The 19,038-nt window shown below is 39.1% G+C and overlaps 1 protein-coding gene across 1 annotated transcript in view; it reads left to right on the top strand.

Annotated features, from left to right (window-relative positions):
* The window catches only part of PLEKHG1 (pleckstrin homology and RhoGEF domain containing G1), a 186,572-nt gene that overhangs the window by 28,911 nt on the left and 138,623 nt on the right, over nucleotides 1-19,038 (top strand). The window contains exons 2-3 of the mRNA XM_058419833.1: nucleotides 7,599-7,639; nucleotides 17,071-17,209. The gene's annotated coding sequence lies outside the window, so the exon portion shown is untranslated. The remainder of the gene's footprint in view (nucleotides 1-7,598; nucleotides 7,640-17,070; nucleotides 17,210-19,038) is intronic.

The following is a 19,038-nucleotide window of genomic DNA, read 5'->3' as shown; positions in this document are numbered from 1 at the left end:
TTAAAACCCTATAATTCTGCTAGTGAAGAAAAGAAAATGCTCTCAGCTGGCAGATGAAATGTATTCCTTTCCTTGTCTTCGTGTAAAAGGTCAAACAGAAAAAAAGTCAGGAGGTCAGAAATAAATCAGGAGCAGTAAAAATAGTCCTTAAGACATTGCAGCGTTAACAGTGCTTTTCTTCCCGTGGCCTGATCTTGCTGCAGGAAAAAAAAAAAAAAAAAAAAAAAAAAAAAAAAAAAAAAAAAAAAAAAAACAAAAAACCACAACCCCGAAGAACCTGCCAAAGCATTAAAAGCAATACAATTACGTTTTGAAAGGCAATAAAAGCAGACTGTGTGGGTAAAGGGCTGTGCCGTTCACCTTTCATCTCTCTGATGGTCACCCAAGGATCTCCTTTGTGATTTGAAAGGATGCCGTTTTAAGACCATTCATGTTGTTTGGGAGAGTTATTTGAGCTGTATCTATGCATTGTTGAGGTAACTTTAATTGGGTTGCTGTTTAGGTGATGCGATTAAACTGTTGACCTTCTGATAGCAAAATATCCAAATGAAATAGTCTTGTTTGGTTAGGAGCTGTTAAAATGTATAGTGGCTTATTGACATTCTTCAGGTTTATTGACCTAACCTTCTGATTTTACCTTTTCTAATGCAGAAAAGCTCCTCTGTGCCTCGAAGACTTTTTTCACAGACTTTCCCCCCCTGGTTTGTCACCGGCAAAAGCCCAGAGCATCCTTTACTGCTATCTACTGAAAGTCCTCCTGGAATCGTGCATCTGCAAAGAAATTCAGTTTTCGAGTTGAACGGTGCCATAGGGCCTCAGTTCTAGCTTGCAGAGGAACCTTTGAGCCATCCCTTCCAGGAAGAAGCCCAGGTCAGACACAGGGCATTTGATTCTGTTTTATGTGAAGAGTTAACAACATCTGTGTTTTTTCCACATATTAGATACGCATAATAAGAACAGCTTCTCATGTCATCTTGCTAGTGTATGAACAAAGAAGGATTTGTGCATTTATACTGGATTCTCTGATTAGACATAGATTATTTTGTAATAGTTTTCTGTTTGGAGCTAATCTCCAGGAGGGAAAGATAGAAGGCTGGACATGGAACGGGACATCAGTGCAAAGAGGGTCTGTCACTTCATAGCTGAAACTGGCATAGATTAAGACAAAGTAAATTAATTGACCTTTTCTTCCCTGATATCTAAGGACTACTTTCCATTCTCTTAATTTTGATCGGCTTTTTTTCATCACCACCCTGAAGACGATGTCTGTCTCCGAAACACACTACACAATCTAGTCTGCTTTCAACACCTATCTACCTGCACTTCATTCTCCATGGGTTTTATCTGTTAGCAATCTGATGGAGAGACTTCTTCTTGAGAACTTCTATCTGCCAGAGCAGTTTATCCTCTTTTCCTTTTTCATAACCTTGGGTTTTACTTGTTAAAAAAAAAAAAAATATTGTGGTGACAGATGGCAGTGATCTTCCATACTTCAGATACTGATCATTTCTCTTGATCTGACCAACCAGGTCTTGTTTCTTACCCTGTTTTCCATGCCCCTACCCAAAGCAACTTTTCTTGATAATTCCGGTTGCTTTCTGTCTTCTGGAGCATGCTTATTCCTTTTCCTGTGGGACAATGAAAGCTAGTCATGCCTGCTTGCTGTGAGTTGTCAGGACATCATTTCAAGTCCTACTCTGACGAGCTCAATTATGGGAGCTATTTTTTTTTCCTCCTCCACCCCCAAGATTTAGCATAAGCCAAAAAAGGAAATTAATCTGACGGCTCTTAGAAATAAATTTGTAAATTTTTTATATTATACTTTTGCCGCAACAGAGTTTCAAATCCCGTTTTTATGAAATCCATGGAAATTTCTAGTGGATCCAAGTCTGAGGTGGGTGTCTGTTAAGAGTCAGAAAACAAAATGTGGTATGAGTTAGAAACAGAGATCATATTAACTGTTTTCTTTCCAGTTTCCTCTCAACAGAAAGTTCTGTTGTCCCACATGTGATATTTCTTCTCTGGCTGTTTTCCTGGAGAAAGTCTGGATGGATGGGCAGCAGGTTAGCAGTTACTCTGCCCTATAAGTTCATGTGTTGTCAAATCATTACCTGTGAATGAGATAAAAAAAGATGTGCTTTTACAACTCTAGTTTCCTGCCAAACTACATCGGCTCAAGGCACCTCTTCATAGTGACATGTACAGAGGCCAAAAGCAGTTCCCATAGTAGAAGACTTAACTGGGAGACTACGGACCATGAGATTAGAAGGTTTTTTTTACTTAATAACATGCCTAATTTTCCCTAAAATCTAAACAAGCACTAGGCTTGTTAAGATTATTCATCTTTTATGTGGTCAATTTTTTGCTTAATCTATGAAAATTATTACAGGCTGGAATACATATAATTTATACAGTATGGTATTGGGACTTCAGGGAAAGGTACTACTGTTCAAAGAAGAAAGGGAAAGTGGGACATCTGGAAAAAATCAGATGAGGAAAACCAGAACACAAGTTAGTGGAGTTGCCGCAAAAGTATTATGTCGCTAAAATTCCTAGGGTGAACTTGCAGTATTATTCATTTTGCGTGCCAATTATCCTTGCCTTTGCATCTATTTATAGTTGCCCTCCTATGGAGGCCCAGACTGAGAAATACAGTTTTAAACTCCTTCCACGGTCTCGTTGCACAAACCCAGTTCATGCTATTTTGGGGTCAGACACCTGCAGCCAGAGCAGTGGAGGGGCAGAGGAGAGGAGCAGGCCCTCAGAAAGAAAGGAACTAATTTCTGTACAACGTTTCATATGACTTTGCCCATTGCCAAAAATGGTGTTAATCAATTTCCAGGAGCCCTGAAGAAATCACGTGCCTGGTGCCTGACCCGCTTAACCACAGAAACTCGTCAGTGCAGGGGGAAGGCCGGGCCTTAGCCTCCAGGGTCAGACAAGCAGCTCTGGCTGCACGTACCGCCGTTCCCCTGAGCTCCAGCTGCTCCAGGGCAGGTGCGAGGAGCGTATCCTCCAGAGAACACGGGGGCCAGAGGTCTGGCCAGTCGGTGGGGTCCTACCTGCGCTGCCGGCGCACGGTGAGCCCGGGCCGTGGGCCTCCCGCAGCCCCGCCGTCCGCCCTCCCCGAGCAGGGGCTCGCGCCATGCGCTCGGCACGTCCAGAGGCTGTTTGGCACTGGGAGCAAACTAATGCAAAACACAGTCAAAGCGCTTTCATGTGAGCTCCTGAGGAGAGGCCGGGACGGCTGGAAAGGATATGCACAGCCTCGGGTTTGTTTACGAGGAGAGAGAAAGGGCTGCTGTGGGAAATGGCCGCATCACTGTTCCTGGTGGTATACTGTATGTTGTTTATATACAATAGTGCCAAGTGGCGAGCACAAACACACTCGTGACAGAGCACCTCAGCAACTGCAGAGCCTCCTTTTGATCTTCAAAACCTAAAAAGGGAGAGAGCTGTTTAAATTTGTACTACTGTCACCGCTGCTCAAGCTGTTTGGATCTTTTTTCCACCCACTTATGTTTATTTCTCCCTGCACTAGTGAGTTTATAGAGCACATTAAAAGCATTGCAGGCAATGCCAAAGTTTGAAATTGAGCAGCTGAGGTCACTTGTTCAGCCTGGAGAAGAGGAGACTTGACTGGAGATCTTATGGTGGCCTACAGCTTCCTCATGGAGGCATCAATCTCTCCTCTCTGGTGCCCGGTGACAGGACCTGAGGGAATGGCATGAAGTTGTTTGAAGGGGGAGCTAGGTGGGATATTTCAAAAAGGTTCTTCTCCCAGAGAGTGGTCAGACACTGGAACAGGCTCCCCAGGGACATCACCACAGCACCAAGCCTGCCAGAGTTCAAAAAGTGTTTGGACAAGACTCTCAGGTACATGGTGTGACTCTTTCAGGCTGTCCTGTACAGGGCCAGGATTTCACTGATCCTTAAGGGTCCCTTCCAACTCAGGACATTTTGTGATTTTATGAAATCTGTACTTGTCTCTTTGGATGGATTTAAAACAGTGAAGATCCGGGTAGTGTGGCCATAACTGTATTTGTAGCAACCACTGTCGTCTGCAACTTTCCCTCTTTTACTGAGATGCTCATAAGTACTATTCCAGACTCAAATAAAAAATATTTCTGTTATAGTTTCATAAGACCTTAACGAGGTTGGTACATTGTGTTAGTCCAGGAGTGTGAGAATTCCTGGCTTTTCTATCCATACTTTGTGAATTTAATTTACATTTTTCAGATTAGTTTTATTCCCTGTAGGTATGTCCTGGACTCCTCTGTAGTAATTATTTTTGATGACTCCACTAACGCCTACTTCTTAAGACAGAGATGATCTATTTCAGACTCCTCCGCTGAATGAATTTAGCCAGCAATCTACTCATGACTTTGGCAGATGTTTTTACTTTCTTTCTTTCCTTCAGGCCAGTAAAAACTTTATAAATCTTTCCTCTACCATTCCAGAAATGTGAGAGCTTCCCCCTTGACACCTGAAATATCTCACTGACCTTGTCTGCATACAGTAGAATACATTTGTAGATACTGCAGACACCTAAGTTTAAATAAACAAAACCCCAATATTTAGTCTTATAAAGGGTTGATCCATATTAGACTAGTATCCACAAAACTACATTTTTCTTAAGAATACTTGGTCCTGGGGCTCATCTACCCACAATTCAACAGTTGCCAACTTGATTACCTACTGTAGCAAGTCCTAATGGTTATTTTGGTTACCCCTGTTGTTTATATAATAACATTGTGTCTCCCCTCCTAGTATACACACCAGTAGCCATGAAATTAATACGCTATTTCCATTGATCTTAGGAAAGGTTAGCCAAAGCTCTGTAGAAAATGCATGAGATCTTGCTCCAAATCAAGCCTGAGGCATGCTCATGACAATCCTTCCTTTGTCTCAATTTTGAGATGCTAACTCCTTGGTATGCTGTCCTGTTGAAGAACACCTGAGAGTTCAAAGAAGCTACTCTTTCCATATGCCCTTTATGGCTTGTTCTGTATGGTTGGAACTGGAAAGCATTCGGATATGTTGATTATTTCTAGGGAAAGAGTGAGGTGAACTGATTGTTGTAGTCCATCTCTCCCAAGACTAGGGGGACACATTATTTTTTGGAACTAAGTTTTGCTAAGAAGCCAAAGATTAATTGGTTATGGAGGCTAAATTATCCTTTTGCTTTATAATTTATTAGGAAACTTCATGGCATTGTAACCAGAGGCTGTTAGAAGCCTTTATGATGATGAATAATTATAACATGATGAGACATGTCTGAGGAGGATTTTTTGAAATCCCTCTAATGTGAGTAAATAAAATAGAGCTTAACATTACAGGGAAAATACATAAACTCACGAAACTGCAAATGAAGATTAGCATATACTTCTGTGGTTGGTTTTTGGTTTATTTTTTAATTGGAAAGTAGCTGGAGTTTTTCCAAAGTAGTAGCATAAGAAGGGCTATTTTGTATCTTATTAACTTTGTGCTAATTGCAGCTTATTTGCAGCCACTTTAAAGGAAAATTCCCATCAGGGCAATACCCTATTTCAGTTTTCAGTTTACTTCATAAAGGAATGGTATGGGATCTCTCCCTTGTCATTCCTTTCTCAGTGCATTTTTTTTCTTCTGATTCTCAATGAGCCTGCAAGTTGTCTATATAGAATTTGCAGTATTTGACTCTGTTAATGTGTCTTGCACTCCCTGGATGTCTTGGTATCTCACACCTACCTGGGTATTTTATGCTTTCTGTGCATTCTCTGCAACTGCAAATCCCAAATGCTTGCATCAGTTGAAAGTTAGTGTTAGTGGATTTATGGGGTGGATCCACAAAGGTTCTATGCTATGTTGAGGAACACATTAGTGTAAAACTCACAGAAATGAGACAAAATTGTGAACACTTTATCAAAAAAACTCACCACCCCACAAAAAAGTAAGAATAACTTGATTAGGACAACTATAAACTTTGCACTTCCATCCAGCCACAACAGTAGAGTGTAATCAAAATGATTTTTTTTTTTTTTCTTCTTCCGTCTCTCCTTTTACCTTCTTTGAAATAAAACATTTAGACCTGGGGCTTTCTGTAGGTTTTACTGATAATTCACATAAGCCAATGGCTGGGATCTGGCTTTTAGATGTAGTGAGTACCTGTAACTCAGGTTTTAATTCACAACAGGTATGGGAAATGTCTGCTCCTGCACAAGAGGCAGTGTAAGTCAGGAGCTGCTTTGTAAAACCAGCGTTGGTGTGCTGGTAGTGATGGAAGTAGTAGTAATTGAGGGGACAGCTATAATGAGAGTGCCATTTGCTTGTAAAATGTCAAAAGGTGGAAATAACCATTACTCACTTGCAAAGAGGACTGCAATGTGGTGAGATAACTGTGTGTGTTCATTAACCCTGAGCACTTATTTTATTAATAATATTGCTGTGAGCATTGTGTTTGAACTATCAGTCTTCTACTAAGCCTGAGAGAAGACAGGCAAAGCTGTGGGGATCTTTCATATCTTGAAATACATGTTTTGCAGGACAGTGTGCCTGCTGGGGGTACCTGGGCAGCTAATAATCTCCAAGCTGTCCACTCTAGGTCACCTAACCATATGTCATGACTGCCTTAACTCACCTCCTCAACAATAGCCTGACTACTTCCACCTGTAGTGGGTTTTCCTAGGAGCGACTTGCTGCATTTGGGAAATTCGATCCCATCTTGGCTTAATGGGAGTTTTATCTCTGACACCCATGAGGCAGGGTTGAGGTGTTGATGATGTGTGAGAAACAGCAACCTAGCTGTATTGTCCCTCTCTCTGGAATGGTCACCTAGAGAGAGCATAGGAGCTCTTGACACTGAGAGCAGGTACGCAATGACAAAAGGTGCTTCTTTGTATCTACTTTGCTGAGAACACTCCTCTAATGATTTCAGCTGTAGAAACAATGTGTTCACCAACAGCAGAAAGAAGTCCAAACCATTAATAGCTGCTCAGATTTTAGGCTGTGTGTTTGGGGATCTCCTAAGCCTCTACAAGTGTTTTTTGTGTCTGTCTGGCATAAGAAGCAAGTAGTATTCCACCATTAATACTGTTACTGTAATCCTGTATTATTTGTCCATGTTTTACATAGCATTGTTCTGCTCCCTAAGGACTAGACTTTGGCCAGTGTTGCATTCTCATCAGTGAGGGATGGCTTGTGCATCTGGGTTTTACATCACAAACACGCTCTCTTGTTTGTGTGGAACTCATTCAGAAAAGTGACTAAACTGTTTTTCTAAAGTAGGATGCTGTACTTTTATACCAATGGAGTGCCAAAAGACTTAGGTTTGTGTGTTCTTGTTCCTGGTTGCAGGAAAAGACATCAATACAGAGCACATATGAAATTCTGCCTGTGTAGTGAAGAATATTCTTTGACTACACTGTTTCCAGTGTAAACTACTGAACTTGCAAACATAAGCTGCATGGGAGATAAGCCAAGGTGATGAAGTCCAAGCAAGATGAGGAAGCACAGAGACTGTAAACACATTATCTTCTATTAAAGGAAACACGTGTTGCAAAGATATAGGGTCTTGTCTTTTATTTTGGTAAGAAAAAGTTGTTTTTTTTCTGATACAGGTGGCAAATTTACCAAGGAAAACATCCGCCAGAGAGCAGAGGTAGGTCAGAACGCTTTAACAAAAGCTTCATTTTCTGTTGCGCTGTAAAGCAGTAGATTGAATGCTGGTGTCCTGAAGTTACTGGCAAAAGTAGCTTTCTCAATGGCCTAGGAGTTTATCCCAGGTGTTTTGCTACCATAGTGACAGTCTTTTTCTCATGTGTAGAGAGCAGTTGGTTTCAATTAAGAACTGCTCTTAACAGGGTGCAGTTTTTGGAACCAAATGACAGTTACAGTTAAATGAATTAAATGCAAGTATTATGAAAAGTATTTCTCAGTACACCTTTTAGATGTGGACTAATACTTGGCAGGATACTGCAGGCATCACTGCAATGCTAAGAGATCACAGTAAATACAGCAGAGGTATGTATGATACAGATAAGTTTTACCTTCAGAAACTTATGTCATCTAAGCCCAAAGAGCTCAGGGAGCACACTAAGACGAACCAAAATCGGTGTATAAACTCACATACCTGTACCAACTGGGTGTAGGGCAAATGCTGAATAAATACACTCCTAGAAGAGTCCTTCTGTTATAAAACTGTGCCAGGTATCATCCACAGCAGATATCCCTGTAATTTTCTTCATTAAGAGACTGCATACAAAAGAAAATTGTTTTGATGTCATATTGTGGGGGAATAGCCTAAGTTCTTATTTCTTTGTGTGCTGATTCAACAAGTACTAGTAATCTGTGTTGATCCTTTTCATTACTGCTTATCAGAACAAGGATAGCCTGAACTAATTTATGCTCTTCATTTGAAACATTGATGGCTGGTATTGAGAGTAAAGCAAGGAAGCTGGGAAAATTTGGAGGCTACTGGTATCTGGTATATTTCTAGCAATGCCTTTCATGAAACTTTTTGTTCTTTGTGAATTTGGAAATAGAGGTGATAAACCAGGTAAGTATAATGAAAACTTGATATAAAAATGAAAAATTTAATTTAGAGATTATAATTTAGACTAATATATTTTAAGTTATTGTATTAATTCAGATTTATTGTCATGTCTAGTTCTTGTTAATTATATGAAAAACTGGGATCCTACAGCACTACCATCAACTTGTAGAGCCTATGGAAAGTGAAATTTGCACTGATGCTGTTCAATTCAGCACCTTCAAGCTACAGATGATGTCAAAACAAAATTTTAAGGCATCACAGACCTCCTAGAACCACAGAATACTCTGATTTGGAGGGGACCCACAAGGATCTTAGAGTCCAGCTCCTAAGTGAATTGTCTATACAGGGATTAAACCCAAACCCTTGGTGTTATTAGCACCATGCTCCCACCAACTGAGCTGATCATGTTTGCATCACCTTTTTTTATTATTATGGTCACTGGGCAATTATTTTTTGGAGGTGTAGTTTTTGTGAAGCAAATGAGTCTTATTGACAGATCTGGTTAAGATGATGATCTGATAGATGATTTAGATTCCTAGTGAATCTGCAGATGCCACTTGTGACTTTCCATTGCAGTTACTGGGAACTGATTTTTAATTCTTTGTTGCTGTTTGAGGCAGTTAGTTTTATTTGTTTCAATTTTTAAACAAAACTGAGGTGGTTATATTTCTAAATATATTTACTGCATCAGCTCTGAAGTCATTGAAATGGTACAGTGCTAGTGAGCATACTGGAGTACCAAAAACAAAAAAAAATATTTTGATAGATAGATTAATAGAAATTTTAAGCTCAAAAGCATCTATTTGATACAAATCATATGATGTGTGACTGTGATATCATTAAAACAAATATCCCAAATGAGCCATCCTCACCCTTCATAGCAAAGGGGTGACATCATTTCTGCATATTGTATTGATAGTTTTTGTCATTCAGTACAGAGGTCAGACAAGTAAGCTGGGAAAGCAAGTTGTGTTCCAAAAGGCCACACCAAGTCCCAGCAAGAGCTTTTTATCTTCTTTGAATGTAAGATCATAAGAAATTAACTTTTATTCTGTTTTGGCCATCTGTGTTTACTGTAGCTAAGGGACCTATTGCTTTTCTGTTTGGATTCTATTTATTTAAAAGCAAAATGAGAACAGAAGAGTATATGGGAAAACTCCTAATAAGGCCAACTTTGCAAAAGGAGTCTGTACATTGCCACCCCACACAGTGGTAGCTTCAGAGCAGACTGCTGATTGCTTGCCTGGCTAATTTTATATTGTGCTTCCTACTTTAGGGTATGGCTCCTACAGCATCACGCTCATTCTTTAGATGTTGTGGAAAATGGCATTTGCATTGAAGTCAGGGATAGTTGAGTGCATACACTGAAGAAAATAAACACAAACACTGCTTTCATTGTCTCTTCCTTCCTCTATTATGTATGCTAAGCTTTTGCTATTGTTGTTTTTTTGCTTACAGAGATACCAGGAATACCACTGGAAATTGTGTCTTCCAGTTCCTTCCTTGAAGGAAGGACAAGGAATCAGTTTTTTATTTTTATGTTTTTAATAGTGGAAGAGTACCAAGTCATGACTCTGAAACTTGTTCTACTATGAAAATAGCCCTGCTGAGAACATAGCATGGCTTTGTTTTGCTATTCCACAGGAAAAAAAAATCAAGAAGCTGATGAGCAAATGGAAAAATATGTTGAAAAAAAAGTTTTTTCTTCTAAAAATTTGCATGTTTATCATTAGAAATATTTGCAAAAGGTAGATGTCTTCTGTTATGTCCTAAAACAACCTATTCACTGAACAATAGCAGTAGAGCTAAATGCTGTTTGCTTTTATCATAATAGCAGCAGAATGGATGTTACAGTGCCTGTATTACTGTTTGCAAAGAAATGTATGCAAATTCAGGCTCATACTGCTTGCCAGACACAGCATACTCTCTGTATGGAGAGAGAAATTAGTTTCCATTTTTATGCAAATTTTCCTGCTTATTGCCTGTAGAGCTCTTCTGTTGTATTTGGAGGTACTGCACGTCAAGCACTGGAGAGGCTTTGCATTATTTCCAGAGATCCTGCTGAGCTATGAGGGAATATGTAAAGCAGTCAGAGAGGCAAATTAATGCTATTTCTTTCTTCCTTCCCTGTATTTCATCACTGATTGAAGACACAATGTGGGAAAAGAGATTTTGACATCTCTTGTTGAAATAGCGCATTTTTTCAGACCACTGTTATTCATATAGCTTTGTATGTAAATGTGTTCATTGTTGTGTCAAGAAGACACAAAAACCCCTGCAGAGCCATCTCAGATTGCACTGTGTGGTACAAACTGCGAGAGAATGATGAACTAAAGTTGCTATGTTCAACACAGAATAAGTTCTTTGCTGTTGGAACATTTTATTTTTGGAAATGGTAGAAGAGAGACAAGGAGAAGAGGGCAGGGATAGAAAGTGTGGCTTTGAAAAGTCTATCAGAAGGATTTCCTGTTTATCCTACAGCTCATCTGTTGGAACACTGTCCTAGGATGCGAGTTTATGTTTCCTCTCCTACTGAAGTGATGGCATCAGAGATGCCATCCTCTCCTAATGTTTCAGAGATGAGTCCTTCTCAGGCTGTGGCAGATTCCTGGGTCCTGCTTACTGGAACTGCCCCATCAGCACTGAGCAAGTGGGACCTCAGATTTTGCCCGCGCCCATGGGAAGCTGGACTGTCAGGTTCCATGTTGCACATCCTACTTTGGATGGTGTATAGTCCAAAAATTCAGATAGCTCTGCGATGTACACCTGTGGTCTGAGCCCTCCCTTGAAATTTAGAAATACATGTTCAAGTTGTCTCAAGCAGAGGAAGGAACTAAATTGTGGTTTCCAGCACCTAGGAGACGTCCTCAAGTCAGTGGGGAGAAAGAAATTATGTGCAGTAATATGGTCCCACGATATTTCCTGGCTACCCTCCAGCCACATAAGCGCTAAATGGGAGACCTGGAATGGGGGTCTAAAACAGTTTTTTCCTGTGTGACTTTACTATGTGAAAGCAACTATTGAATATCATACCTCTAGGTCAATGAAGCTTGTGGGTTTATAATTATCATAGAGACTTTTAGCCTATGTTCATCTTGGACTGAAATGTTTCTATAGTCCCTCCAAATATTTGGGAGTGGAAATATGATTAAGTATGCCTGGCTTCCTGAAAAAAATACCAAGAACCCTTGCTTCTAGCTCTTCTACTTTTGTTGCTGTAACTCTCTCGTTATTTTTAACAAGCCTTGAGCACTTTTGGGATGAGGTGGGCATGGGGAAAGTATTCATTTGGCTCTACTGTCCACAGAATTTTTTAAAAAGATTCTCTTATTTTGGAAGATATTTATAAGCATCGATATAGTATGTGAACTCATGAATAGCATCACAAGATGACTATTTCAGTGCAACACAGAATTCCTCAGGTTTATTTGCATCTTCTTTTTTTGGCAGGTTTCCAACAAATGTATGACACTTAGCTATGAAATTTATATCCTCACTGTATTTTTGTAGAGTATTTTTTTTCCTTGTCTATTATTAGTGAATAAACAAATTTTGCTTTCTTAATCAACATCTACTACAGTAGAATTCTAAGATAATTTCTATTGATGAAAACTCCCCAGGTGATTGGCAGACTATACAAGAAATCACTTATCAATACTGTCCCTTTGTTAAATGTCTTTGGATTTCAATAGAGGTGCTTTATGGAGACTGCTTCAATGGCATCTGGCATTTTCATTTAAAAGAAATTTGAATGCTGGAAGACCTATAATATGTATAATATTAATTCTAAATTACATAACACTAATACAACGTAATTAAAATGTTACCTAAGAGCTTATCATCCTGTGCACTTTTTTTTTTCTCCTTACAATCTTTCTTAATTAAGAAGCCCATTTGGTAAGTATATTTTTAATCTCTCTGCAATTTCATATTGTTGTTTTTCTAAATTTGTTCTGAATGCAAAAATGGATATAAAAACCATCCACCAGGTGGTTACTTTATATAAAACTAGATTTAAACAAAATCTTGGGGTTTGGCAAAAAAATGTGGTCCACTTCACTCCTTATCACCCTTCTTATTGACATAATTACCATGAATTACATTTTCCCTCAATTTCAAGTTATCATTTCCCTTTGGCCATATCGATTGGGGTGGGAACGGGGACGGGGGGGTGTTGTAGGGTGTTTTTGGGGTTTTTTTCCCTATTGGTTTGTTGTATGGTTTTCTAGTAGGTTGAACTTTTTGTGACAGAGTAGAGATGGCAGACTGTCCACCATTCCACAGAAACTAGCTCAGCATATGTGGAAGATGTGAGGGTTCATGTCCTCATTTCATGTTCTCTCTTCTGAATTCTTTTCTATTTTTCAGTGCAATCTATTTTTAATTGGCTTTTCTCTCATTAATGCCATAAAAAGGTCAAACTGAACTTTTCGTCTCATCCAGTTTTTGTTTTGGTTTTTTTGTTTGTGGATTTTTTTTTTTTTTGGTGAGGTCAAAATTAGGCAAAAAGAATTTGTCTATCCTTAACTGAAAACCTCCTTTTAATATCTACACTAATAGCACTGGGATGAAAAAATAGGTTGGAGGGAGTTTTAATCTTTAAAGTGCACTATCACGTAAAACAAGCACAGTGAAATCTGGAAATAAACAGAAAAGCAAGAGGAGTTTCTTGTTAATAGTTTTTAGTAACTGAAAAATTTGGTAACAGAGCCCAGAAAGGCCATAAAGACTTCATTGTGTCTTTCAATCAAGTTTTAGAGCCAGATAGTTACAAGACAAATTCATTCTCAATATACAACCTCTGGAACGATGACCATAGCATTCAATTAATCAGATGTGACCAAAATGTCAAGATCCTCATAAAGAAGTCTTTCACTCATCTGGGTTATTATATCAAGAGGGGGGTTTTTTTGGGTGGGTTTTTTGTTTTTTTTTTTTTTTTTTTTTTGGAGTCTGATAAATATAGAGCATGAAAATAATTGATTTATTTATAGTCTCTTCTTATTTTGTAGTGATAGTGTTTGCCATCCGTCCCATACAGCTGCAGAGCTCCTTAGTTAGGAAAGACATAGACTGTGTAATCATAATTGCTGCTAAAAAGGAGCAACACAAAAGGGTTGGATTCAAAACAAGATCCAAACCCAGCTCTGGTGCCCCACATTCTCTGTGTAATATGTTACCATTACTTATTTTAAACGTAATGTAGAAACCCATTTAAGCTCCGTTGTTGTCACTGGAAACTCATAAAAACACCAGTTTAAGCAGTCCCACGCTGGTTGAGTATCCCATTAGCCTGACTCGGACAATGGCCAGCACCTACAGCTCAGGGGAAAGAGCTTAAGAAACACAACAGTGATTTGTTCCTCTTTCCTTTCTTCTAGTGATCAGTGCTGCAGGCATTTCCTCCTCTTGATATCACATCAGGGCCATTGTTCAGTTATCCTCGATGGACCTTTCTCCAGTTGACTTGCCTGATCCCATCTTGAACCTGCTAATATTTTTCGCATCCAAATTTAATTTAGCAGTGAGTCATACAGCTCAATATCTTGTTGTGTGGAAAATGGTTCCCTTTGGTTTTTAACTGTTTTTAAACCTGTCATTGAATAAATTGTTTTGTTTATATGGCAAGGAATAATGAACAATTGTTCCTTATTCATCTTCTTTGTCCTAGTTATGATTTTATAAACCTCTCCCCACACACACAAGCCATCCTGAGCTGAAGAAAGATGGCCTGCTTTGCTTGATCAAGTGCTGAGCCATTCTTGCAGCCACCTTTGTCCCCCTTCAGGGACTTTATCCTTTTGGAGGGAGCATCATCAGAGTTATACCAACACACTTGCCAGATGTGAAAAATGTGTAACAATGGAAGCGCTCCAGGACATAAAAAAATAGGATTTGTGGTTCATCTATAGATTTAATGAGTAACTGGTTTGGGAGTTTGGTTGGTTTTGTCTTGCATAGAAGGGTGATTTTTTCATCTCTCTTTCTAAATGATTTCAAGCTGCTTTACATTTGGACTAAGCAAGTTAGAACTTGCTCCAGAATAAGAATGTTCCCTTGTAGAGGCAATCTGAAGCAGCTAACCATTTAAAAATTTCTCCCTATTCTGTTATACATCAATTTGCTTCCATCAACAAAACCTCAGTCTCAGAACTTTCTGCATTTCTTTCACAGGAGCACTGTGTGGATTAATTAATGCACACTGTTGATTGAAACTAATTAGTGACAAAATTTAATTACTTTCAACACTAGTTGACTCTTATCCACACATGTGCAAATTATAATTTCTCATTCCTTTGGGATACATTTCTCATATGGGCCGCACATGTTTCATAAATTGAAATGTGTTGGAGGTTCTCCTTATTCTGGGAAATTTGTGTGGTCTGCAAACCACAGACACAAGCAAGAGTTCAATAGGCTTCAGTAGAATACAGTCTGCTTTAGCACAGAAGATGCACAGGTCAATAAACATCCAAGTAGTGCACCTAAGTTGATACTAACTACTGTGTGTGCTATTTAGACAGAGCTGAGAGATTAATTGCTTTCTAGTCTCACTCTGTTGAAGCAGGATTGTCCAGAATTTTAACTCAGAAGGAGACAACTATTGTCCGTTCAGTCCTGCATGAATCTGTAATGAAACAGTTAAATGGTAAATCCCACAGGTATTTCTAGCAATTGATATTTATGAGAAAACATTACACCATTGGAATCAAAATTGTCATTGAAACAAAACCTTTTCTTAAGCCCAACATCTAGTAGGCATTTTAAGTTCATTTGAATGTTTTTTTTTTTTCCACTGCTTGATGGAGTTGACTCTTGACCAATAACAGTTAAAGACTCTACAAGATAAGATAGTGGAGCTCTTACTAGGTTCAAGGCATTGAGAAAACAAGAGAGAACTACACAACAGCAAGCCAGGACAGCCTCAAGGGACCTGGATTTGAGTTGTGATACTGCTGATGACTGTATTGTAGACAGGGTAATTTTTCACTTCTGATTTTATCCGGTTTTCTCAGCTGTAATATATTTGCAGAAGACAATTTTTGCTACATATTTGTAGTCAAACACAATGCAGTTCTCCTCTCTTGGATGTCTGCTAGTCAGATTCCCTGCTACAAACCAAATAACACAGGCATTTCCTAAACTCTCCTGCAGAATATCTTTACACACTTTGTAATTTCATGAAATTATTACAAATTAGATAGCTGAAGTCAGGAGGAAGTGTCTTTTTTAGCAGAGGAGGTGAGTCCTTACTCTTTGAGTCTTGTGGGTAGTGTAGGAGCAGGGTAGTGTAGGAGCAGGGCAGGAGAGAAGGAAGGCCAGGCGAGGGTCGCACTTCCTCTTTGTTGGCCACCATAGGACACCAGGTTTGCTCAGCTCAAATTCATGAATTCATGCATTATGATCACTTCATTTACCAGAGGCTTTAATTCAAATGCTGTGTCCCCAATATATCTTTGTTAACTGACACAGATTAGTAAACATACTTCACTCTTGGAGCGATGACTGTCTTCCGTAGGGAGGGAGCAGTCTGTTTTGGTATTCTAGGAAACTGTTTTCATTTCATCAACAGACTTTGTTTTGCATAGCTGCATAATATGAGACAAAGTTGAATAATGGTCAGGTTTAAGGTTACTATTGAGGATTTAAACTTTTCAGCTACAGGGAGAAAAGTCTTACGTTTTTTTCATCACAATCTCTGTCAAAAAATGTTTGAATCTGCCTAGAAATAATTACTGTTTCCCAACCCAGTTAAGATCTTCCAACAAATACAAAGAGCTGCCTGGAGTTCTGACACCATGCAGATCTGTTTTGTTATTTGTTTATCTTGGTAAACCAGGAGTTTTGTTACAATAGGATGCATATTTTGGCTTTTGAAATGCAGCAAGGAGCACAGGAAATTATATGTGCTGACAAATGGATTCTGAACTTTTGTTAGGAGGAAACAATTTCAGAGTCTCCACTAGGAAAACTCCACCCATCTCGTTATATGTTCTAACCACTAGCTGTTTAATGACTTACGTGTTATGAAGGACCTGTATGTTTTCTCTCCGAATAGATTCTTATACTCAGCCCTGCTGTATTTCATGGATTTCACTTAATAAAAATCACTTTGTTAAATGTTTCGGAAAAAAAAACCCCTACTCTCTTTAACTTCACTGTCAAGTTCTGTGTTCTTTCATAATGAAAACCTCTTCTCCTACAATGTAACAGAAACACTGCTATTAACTGAAGTTTCAAAGCAATGATGATGATTTCCATAATATCTAGCATGTGGGTATCTCCCTGTAGCATCCAGGCTTAACATATATTCTTACTATCTGCTTTTCTTGAAGTAATTTAAAGATGAGGGACAAGGCGTAGTGGAACAGAAGATTTGCTCTCATGGGTGAGGGACGGTCAGGAAGGTCGGTGTCTCGGGGCAGGGATTTCCCATCCATGCTGCTTACACTTGGCTGGGCCACTGACCATTGTTTCAAGTGATATGCTGTGCTGGCTCCCACTCAAGGTGATTTTTTTCTATGTCACATTTACAGAACAAGCTCTTCTCACAATATCTGGGATACTGGCTCACTCTGGCTTTTGTGAATACAGGGGACATTCCTGGCATATTCCAGGACCAAGATATTTGAAGGCTCCTCAGTGACTGAAAATGGGACTGAACATTTCTTGAAGGTACACAAAATGTAAATCTGAGAGTAAAATTTACTTTCCATTGGAGGGGGGGGGAAACCAGTCTTGGTTTTCTGCATTGTCTTTTCTTTAGGGCAATGTATATCACCCTATGACACATTTTTGTCATTATACAGTAGAAGTATGGATTGATAGTGTCTGACATGGAGCTGTTGTTCCTTCAAGTTTTCCTTATTCTGGAGTTCCTGATTTATTAAGGAAGCTGTACCAATCAGGGGACCCCTTCTAATCTTAGACAGTGAAAAAGAAAGAAAAAAGAATGCATCAAGTGTTTTGGGACTGAGCCTTCTAGGGAAGAAGTATTAACTTCATTAACCAATCTTCTTCTATTACAGCATTGACTTTGTCTCTTTGACTTTGGTATGTTCTTTGCTGTACTCCAAGGGGAGTAACCTGTATGACAGAAATGAGGAAAACAATAGAATAATGGATAAACAGTCTAAAACTTTTGGCTTTAAAACATTGTGGCTTATTTAATCTCCCCTCAAACTATCTGCTCTCTCTCTCTCCCTCCTCACATATCAGATAAACTTTTAGGGTCACATATGTAATCTTTTAGAGTTAATCTCCTAGGAGAAGGGGGTCAAATATATAAACTATAAGACTGGTGAAGTTCAATTAATTAATGAAAATTATTAAAACTAGAATCACTCTCTTTATTGTAAGAATGACACTTCCATGGAAGATAGACCTCTCCTTATATAAAGGTGGGGTTGCCTCTTGACTTGTTTCCTACTTCCAGATTTCCTTTTTAACCGTGGCAGGAAGACTGGGATTGTGACAAGAGGAAGGGGAAACACAGAACAGTTAGTAGCACTAAGTTTTCTCGTGTTTGGAAATAGCCTCTGTGTGCAAAAACAATTATCAGCAGGTTTCAGCAATTTCAGTGATAGGTTTTGTTTTCTCAGACCTGACCACCCCCTGTTCATCAGTCTTTTCACATGCATCAGTCATGAGTCCGAGTCTCTCAGCATCCCCATGCTGAGCTGTCATTAATCAGTCTGCATGCTGGGCACTGCTTATGAGTCTGGTTATGGCACAGCTTAGGCAGCAGAGACCAGCTCTATTGCAGCTTATTATAAGTACAGTAAAGCTTTTCACTGTCCTGTATAAGGAAAGATAGAAATATAAGTTCTCCCAGACCACTGGGAGAACCAATGGAAACTACTGTCAGGAATTCCAGAGAAATAAGTAACAGAAGGTCAAGTCTGATGTATGCTAACTAGGAGTGGCGTGTATACTCTTATCTGGTGCCTGAAGTCAGATGCGACTTTTTAATTATTTTCATGCCTTATAACATTAATATAAGCTACTGTTCAAGCTCACCAGTGGGGAACAGCATAGTTCTGGCATGAAAGCACACAGCTAAGATTTGAGACCAGTGGTCAAATTCCAGCCTCATTACACCATGAAATTCTAAGTTACAATTTTCTGTCATTAAACCTCTTCTATGGGTGGTGAAAGCTGAACAGCAGTGAAGACTCAAACCATTGTGTCACAAAGTGAACCATGCTATGCCAGGATAAAGTTAAACAATGAAATAGTAAACACATCCAAATCCCATCTCTGCTACAGTGTCCACCAGTGGGACTGCAGCTGCACCACGAGATCCTGAATTGCCAAGTCCTCTTATTTGAGGGAAAGGGACACACATCCTAAAGAATAGTATAATTTTATCACTTAGTTTATTGTATCAGTCCAAAATGCTGGTAGTGAGTGTAGAAAAAGCATCACTTATGCTTTTTCATAACTGCCATGTTTTATAGGGTAATGCTAAAAAATCTAGTACTTTGGTTTTTTACATTCACATC

This window comes from Hirundo rustica, chromosome 3 (assembly GCF_015227805.2).
Source record: "Hirundo rustica isolate bHirRus1 chromosome 3, bHirRus1.pri.v3, whole genome shotgun sequence".
Taxonomy (NCBI): domain Eukaryota; kingdom Metazoa; phylum Chordata; class Aves; order Passeriformes; family Hirundinidae; genus Hirundo; species Hirundo rustica.
This window is presented reverse-complemented; position numbering and strand designations above follow the sequence as displayed.